The following is an 8,451-nucleotide window of genomic DNA, read 5'->3' as shown; positions in this document are numbered from 1 at the left end:
ACATTGCATCTATTCAGGAAGTAAGATGAGTTCACAAGTGGAAGCCATTGGGACATGCAATTTGGTTTTTATTAGGGGTTTTATTTTGTGTTTAGAAAAAGGTCTTTTATGTTCCTAATTTTGATAAAAACTTAAATTCCATTTTGCGATTTACACCTTTGGGTGTTTCTTTTATTTTTATGGAATATGATTTTACTTTGTTCAAAAAAGTTGTTGGCTTTTTTGAACTACCATTAAATTACAAATTTCATTGCTTATAGTTCAATACATGTTTCTACTGGGTTAAAACAATGTGTTGAGAATAAGAATTCCTCTATCTTATGGCTCTAAAGATTGGAACATATCTCCATTAATAGAATCAAGCAATTAATAAATGATGAAGTACTTTGTACTTTATATTTTGCTAATTTTGAAACTTGTGTAGATTGCATTAAGGGTAAGCAAACAAACAAGTCCAAAAGAGATGCTAAAAGGAATTCAAACTTACTAGATTATTCATACAAATATTTGTTGTCCACATATGAATGCAAGTAATCTAATATACTTCATCACCTCTATAGATGATTACTCACGATACATGTATCTTTACTAAGATACTTCATCACCTTTACTTAAGATTGTGAGATTAGACAGAGGTGGATAGTACTATGGTAGATAAACTATTAGTAGAGAAGCACCTGGTCCATTTGTGAAATTTCTTCAAGAACATGGGATTGTTGCCCAATACACTATGACTAGTTCTCCATATAAGAATGGTGTGGTTGAGGGAAGAAATCGAACTTTAATGGATATGGTGAGAAACATGAGGATTCATGCAAAAATTCCTAAATTCTTGTGGATTGAATCACTTAAGACGGTTGTGTATATAGTGAATCGAGTTTTAACCAAGGTTGTTTTATTAACGCCATTTGAGTTATTCAAAGGTTGGAAACCCAATTTATGACACATAGGCATTTGGAAATGTCCATCTAAAGTGACATTTTATGACTCAGAAGAGAAGAAACTAGAAGCTAAGACTATTAGTTGGTATTTCATTGGATATGCTGAAAAAGTCTAAAGGTTAGTGTGTTTTATTATCCATCTCATAACACTAGAATTATGGAACCAAGGAATGTAATGTTTTTTGTAAATGACTTGATTAGTGAGAGTGATTTAGTTCTCCAGATCAGAATGGTGTGGTTGAAGGAAGAAATCGAACTTTAATGGATATGGTGAGAAGCATGAGGAGTCATGCAAAACTTCCTAAATTCTTGTGGATTGAAGTACTTAAGATGGTTTTGTATATAGTGAATCAAGTTTTAACCAAGGTTGTTTTATGAACACCTTTTGAGTTATTCAAAGGTTGGAAACCCAATTTACGACGCATACACATTTGGAATGTCCATCTAAAGTGACATTTTATGACTTAGAAGAGAAGAAAATAGTCTGTACTTCATTGGATATGCTGAAAAAGTCTAAAGGTTATAGTGTTTTATTGTCCATCTCATAACACTAGAATTATGGAATTAAGGAATGTAATGTTTTTTGTAAATGACTTGATTAGTGAGAGTGATTAAATTCAAAATAATCATAATGAAGTACAACCCTCTAAATTAAATGATAGACTGGTAGTTATTCATGCTCCTTTGGTTCAAGAGCGTATTGGACAACTAGTTATTTGAATTCCATAAATTGTTAAAGATATATCAAGTTGTTGAGGAACCATTTTAACAAGTTTCTCATCAAGGTAGTAAAGCAACATTAAGAAGGCCTACAAAGATCAAATGAACAATCAACAATTTCTAATGATTATGAAGTGTATTTACAACAATTTTACAACATTGGAGCTGAAAATGATCTTGAACAGGAAAAAATGAAGAATGTTTCATATGCTTTAACTATTGGAAATCTAATGTATGCTTAGGTTTGCCCCATATCTTACATTTGACAGTTGAAATTTTGGAAATATATCAAAGTAATCCGAGTGTTGACCACTAGAAAGCTGCAAAGAAGGTAATCAGATATCTTCAAGGATTAAAGGATTTCATGCTCATATACAGATAAACTGACGGTTTAGAGGTGATAAGCTACTCCTATTTAGATTTTGCTGGTTGTATTAATACCAGAAAATCAACATCTAGTTATATTTGTATCCTAACTAGTGAAGCTATATTTTGAAGCAGCAAAAAGCAAACCTTGACTGTTACTTCTAGTATCTAGTATGGAGGTTGAGTTTGTTTCTTGTTTTGAGGCTACCTCACATGGTGTCTAGTTGAAGAGTTTTATATATGGGTTTCGAGTTGTGGATTTAATTGCTAGGCCATTGAAGTTGTATTGTGATAACTTTGTTGCATTATTTATGGCTAAGAATAATAGAAGTGGAAGTCAAATTAAGCACATTTACATTAAATATATAGCTATAAGAAAACGTGTTAATGGTCATTGAGCATGTTAGAACTGAGTTGATGATTATCAATCCTTTGACTAAAGGCATGCCATTAAAGAATTTTAAGGAGCATTTAGCAAACATTGGGAATTGGTTCCATTTTGTGACAATCATTATTTTTAGTTTGATAAAACTCTTATTCAAATTTTCTCATTTTGTTGTGCATATATTTATTTATTTTGAGAAATTTTGTTTGACCCAAAATAAACAAATGGTTTATTCATTATAGTTAAGAGTCTTTGATGAGACACTTCATATATTGTGATACATATAAGATAATACTCACTTTTGCAGGATGTGTCACCATGGTGCTTGTATTGAGTTTATTATCTTGATTGATAATGGGATAAATGGATCAAGTGGGAGAATGTTGGAAAATTTTCCCAAATATGTGACATGTGAGATAATATGATATATTCACATGGTCAATTATTTCCACAGGTGTGGTCCATTTATCAATCAATTTTATAATTGTTGCGTAAAATTTGATATTGTAATCCCATATACAGTAAACATTCGCTTAAGTTTGCATTGATCTTGAGAGTTATGAAATTTTAAGAGTCATTATGAGTGTTAAAATATGAAATATAATGAGTAATATAGTTACAATATGAAACATTATGAGTGTTAAAAAATTTTAAAAATTGTTAAAACATGAGAAATAAAAAATATATGACAAATATAAGAGATATATTACAACAAGATGAACTTGTTATTTTATTTTATTCATATTCTCTTTATATATATATATATATATATATATATATATATATATATATATATATATATATATATATATATATATATACACTAGAGTAAAATGAAAAACAAACATCTTGTAGCAAAAACAAGGATGCAGATGGAGGAGGAAGAGGAGGGTGGGCTGCTGGCAAAAAAAATTCACAGTGCAAAGGGGAAGAAAACGTTACATTTATGTGAAATGGAGATCAAAACGAAATTCAATTGGTTCAAAATGCTTAAATCAGTGCACAAATCAAAACCCAACAAGATTTATGGTGGAAAACTCACCTGTAGAGGTCGCGATGGTCGGCGAAATGTTGAGGAGAGCTCGCAGAGAAGAGTAACATTAAGGTTTCACGTGACTGTTGAGCCATATATTAGGCGAGACGTCGGGTCTGAGACTACCCGACGTTGAGTGACGTCGGATAAGTGAAAAAACTGACGTCGAGATGGGGTGACGTAAGGTGCATGGTGAACAGACGTTAAGGGATGTCGGGGCACACGTGGACAGACGTTAAAATTGATATTTTATTTACAAAAATGTCACCGATCACTTTTGACGTATGTGTTCTCTTTAGCATACGTCTATTGAGTGATGTTATAGACACTTTTTGTGTTAGTGATTAAAAGATTATCATGACAGTAACAATGACTGAAGATCAGTCCTTAATCCTTCTTTCCACACATTAGTTTTACAAAAGAAAGTTACTCCTCATAAGAAATGAAAATAACTTTTTTTTTCATAAAAACAACTTCAAAAAAATATATAATCAGGCCTTACAAAAATAAAATAAAAAATTAAAATCCCAAATCGATTTTAAAATCAACCAGAAATATAATATAATATTCTTTTCTTTTAGTATAATGCCAATTTAATTCTAATTAAATAATCCAACTTTAAGAATTATTTTTCTCGTAATTCTTAAAAAAATTGTTCGTACTTTATTCCTTTAATTTTATTGACTTTTTTTCAAGTGATACTAAAATATTTCTTTGTGATATTTATTTATTTTTTCTTTCATAATACAACTACAGTTTTTTTTATCGTACAATGACATATTATGTCTATACAAGTGATGTGATATAATATACAAATATTGACTAAATGTGAAGAAAATATTTATTAAAGATCAAATACAAAATTTGGAAATTTTGTTAGAATGAAAATATATTAAAGTCTTGAAATAGTTATGTATAACAATATATAAAGTAACAGTATATAAAGGAAGGGATTCTCCTTTTTGTGTCCACTTTTCAAAATACCGATTTTATCCTTTAAATATAATAATTTATTAAATTTTTAAAAATTGACCATTACTTTTACAAATTTTTTATAAAATCGGATGTCTTTGCTTCTTCTCCTCTTCTTTATTTATCAATGGTTATTCTTTTATCTGTTCTGATATATTTTATTTTATTTTTAATAAATATAATTTTAATTTATATATTAACTTAATAACATTATGATATTATCATCTACTAATATAATATCACGTATATTTAAAAAATATATACACACAGGCGCGATAGCGTTTGTGTTACGCTACTATATTATAAATTCTCTTAAACACGTTTATAAATTGAAAATATTCGTTTGGTAAAACACAAATAAATGGGTTCTTACCCAAATGCCCCAAAATCGTTTCTGATAAACTGTATCAACATTAACCAACGATCAAAGCCATCATCAGAGATTTGTATTAGAAAAAAAAACGCCATGATGCGTGAAAAAAGAATAAACTACATAGATAGTCACAAGTGGAGAAGTTATGCAAATTTTGTTGTTATAGAAAACAGTGCTTCTAGAACTTTCTGTCATTTTTGAAAAAGAAACAGGACATAAGAGGGAAACTATGACAGAAAAATATAAAATAGGATATGTTGGATAAAGTGATAGATTGATATAGAAGGTCATGCAAGGAAGCTACGAGGGATGCGCATTTGTCTATTGTTACACGAAATTACATCACCATTTTGAGTGGAGAGGGCATGGCAACAACACCTTCAAATAGTGACAGGAACAGCCTCAAATTTCTCCTACATAAAAGTTGCACTATTTTTTTTTTTTAATTCATCCTGGAAAATGATGTCCGAGTCCTCATCCCCATATTATAAGGTATTATTATATAGTAGTGATAAGTATATAATTGATTAATAATGATGATGACAAAGGAAACTTGAGAAACTTAACAAGGAAGGTGTACGTACGTGTGACAGGTTCGTGTCGTGCATGATTTGTACATTTATCATTAAATAATTGATCTGTATAATTTATGTGTTTGTCGCTAAGGACTTGAGGCTCGGTCAGTTTTAGTTTTCATTGTAACATCAACTAATTCACAACTAGTTGATAGAAGAAAAAGTTCTCTGAGATTAATATAGTTTGATTTGAAATTGTTCATATCTGATTTGGTCTATATGTTTTCGAGATTACGAGATTTTCAAGAGTTGAGTTATAAGGTTTTTATCAAATTTGACCGAGATATCTTTAAGGTGAATAATGAAGTTCTAAAGAATAGAGTGATTGGTTTTGATGAGAAAGTTCTAAGTTTTAAGAAGAGAAATAAAAGGAAGATCTACTTACAACAAAATCTTTCACATTCAAGTCAGTAAATAAATGTTGAAAGGATATGTATAATAAATAGTTGAGTTTGTACTTTCTGTGGTGGAATGTTATACTTATAAAGCTTTTAGGTCATTAGTAAATATATATATTAAATATATTCTATTACTTGAAGATAATTAAGGATATATAGGAGATATCAGATAATAAATTATTATATCATGAGATATTATATCATAATATCTTGAAAATATAAAATAGAATCTAATAGGTTTTATATCAAAAAAATATTATCTAGAGATATAATTGAAAAAAATCATAAATGATGTAGTAATTAAAAAGTACATTTATTTATTTAAAAAAGACAAAAACAGAGGGGTTGGATGACACTGTGTACGTATATAAATAGAATTAACAGTAAAACAGTATTTGTTGGAATATACATAGTAATTAATGAAACCTTTTGAAAGTGATTACCTATTATTACAAGATATTGATAAAACTATTTATGATTATCTACACACGAAAATATGTAAGTGACATCCATTTAAATAAAATAAATCTGTTAAATAAAATATCATACAATCATAATATTAAAAGAGCAATCAGGTGAACAGAATATATATAATAAATTCATCATTACAGTCATCAATAAATGTACTTGAAAGGAAACTTAGACATACCGTAATGTCATAATCAAACATAAACTAAGAGTGTAATAGTTTACAAAAGGTTGCTCATAGAGTAAGGAATTACAAAAAGGCATTAGGACCCAAAAAAACTACTCCTAAGAGCCACAAATAACAAGTTCAACTAAACAACACCGCTGTCACCATCAGATCCACCTTCAGCATTTCTCCCATCTGCTCCCACCATTAAGGTGATCATTGCAAAAGAGAAAGCAAGACAATAACAGACACTAAAAAAATGAAAGGGTAAGCTGGTGTAAAATAATTTTTACATATTACCGCAAGCTAGTACTTAAAACAGTTCTCAAGCATGCAACAAAGTAGGCACAGATCATGTTATAGCAAACAAGCAGGACACTATGACTCAATTATCTGGATATATATAATAAGATCATATTCACTGGACGCTTGCACTTGTGGTGGCCTCTACTGCTCTGCAGAGCCATTGCAAATGGGTTTCATCCTACCACACACAAGGTTAGCCTTCAAGCATCTAAGGTCATTATCCTGCCAAAGACTAGGGCCTCTCGCTACTTTCACCACTCGGGTCAGTCTGCTCTATATGAGACTAACTGATCCTTTTGAGTTTCGGGATGCGATCCTTACTTGAATCTTTATCTTAATTATATACACTACACACCACCATGAGATCTCCCCACGAGACTCATGGAATTACGCCTAACTCACACCAGATTTCATGTTTCTCATACCATAACCACCAATCTTATCTCAAACATCCAATTATCATGCCAAAACACCACCAACCAATAAGTTCATGCCTCCATTCACATAGCATACAAAATTTCAGTTCTTACCAACCAAACAACACATGCATAATCACATAATTCATGTATTTTCGAGATAAATAACCAGCCACACTTTAAATCAGGAAATCAGAACACAACTCTGCACTGTTCTGGCTTAGGCTAGAAGCCTTCACCCAAGCGACTAAGGTTGTCTCGCTTAAGCTAGGCTCTCTCGCCTGAGCGAGTGCGTTACAATGGCACTCTGCAAGCTCTCGCTTGGTCAAGACCTTCTCGCTTGAGCGAGATCACTCTTCGCCCAAACCAAAAATCACTCGCCTGAACGAGGGCTCAATCAGAGAACACCAATGGTTTCCTCGAGGGCTCGCTTGGGTGAGCCGTTCTCGCTTGGGCGAGCCGTTCTCGCTTGAGCGAGATGATGCGTCGCTCAAAACAAGAACTCTCCACCTGAGCGAGATACTCGAGCAGAACTAGGGCGAGCTTTTACTACTCTCGCCTAGGCGAGACGAGCTCGCTTGGGCGAGAATGATAGTTCTCGCCACTGTTCACACATGCAGCAACTAATCCAGTGAGATCAAACAACATTGTAATGGTTCTCAAGCACTCACAACAGAACACAAGCTATACAAACACCAAGCAAACTTAAAAACAGGCGAAAAATAAATTAAAACTCAAAACCCTAGCTTCCCTTACCTTTTTAGATGCTAGCAAACACAACAAGTCTGCAACTAAAGAGCACCACCGCTTCAAGAACTAGTCGGGGGAGCTGAAAACATGATTACCAAGACCAAACAAGTGTTAGAGAATGAACCCTAACTAGACCAACGTACCCTCACGGTGAAAAGGAAAGGAACAGATGAAAATCCTAAGGTTCACTTACCTGGATGTAGAATATTCTTAGCTAGCTCGAAGAGGAGAGAATCTTTGTGCCCTAGCAGAGCTCTTACTAGAGAAAAGAAAAGAAAACATAAAGTTGGTTTCTGAAAATGAAACAGAATGAATGGGATTAGGGGTTGAAAAGGGGTATTGGGTCCCCTAGTGGGCTGACCTTGGGCCCACGAGAAGGCCAAGCCCAACCACTTATAAAGCTAAAAGGAAATGAGACTTACAATAAGTAATAATTATCTATAAATTTTAAAACTCATAGTAAAATTATCGAAGAATTTAAAATTTAAAGGCAAATAATTTGTTTAAAATTACTTATTCAAGTCCGTACAATTAACGGGATGTATTTACTGTTTTTCATTGTTAACAACCAAATATATTGTT

General features: G+C 32.0%; 1 long non-coding RNA gene across 1 annotated transcript; it reads right to left on the bottom strand.

The window, feature by feature from the left end:
- Positions 1 to 6,397: 6,397 nt before the first annotated feature.
- Positions 6,398 to 8,152, bottom strand: LOC114173851 (uncharacterized). Its single transcript, XR_003602615.2, has 3 exons — positions 8,063 to 8,152; positions 7,876 to 7,948; positions 6,398 to 6,648 (listed from the first exon to the last, which is right to left on the bottom strand). It is a non-coding gene; the product is annotated as an uncharacterized LOC114173851 (long non-coding RNA).
- Between the last annotated feature and the right edge of the window lie 299 nt (positions 8,153 to 8,451).

The sequence above is a fragment of the Vigna unguiculata genome, chromosome 1 (genome assembly GCF_037176805.1).
Source record: "Vigna unguiculata cultivar grain cowpea cultivar isolate G323 ecotype 2 chromosome 1, ASM3717680v1, whole genome shotgun sequence".
In the NCBI taxonomy this organism is placed as follows: Eukaryota; Viridiplantae; Streptophyta; class Magnoliopsida; order Fabales; family Fabaceae; genus Vigna; species Vigna unguiculata.
Note: the sequence above shows the minus strand (reverse complement) of the source record. Positions and strands in the feature narration are given on the sequence as shown.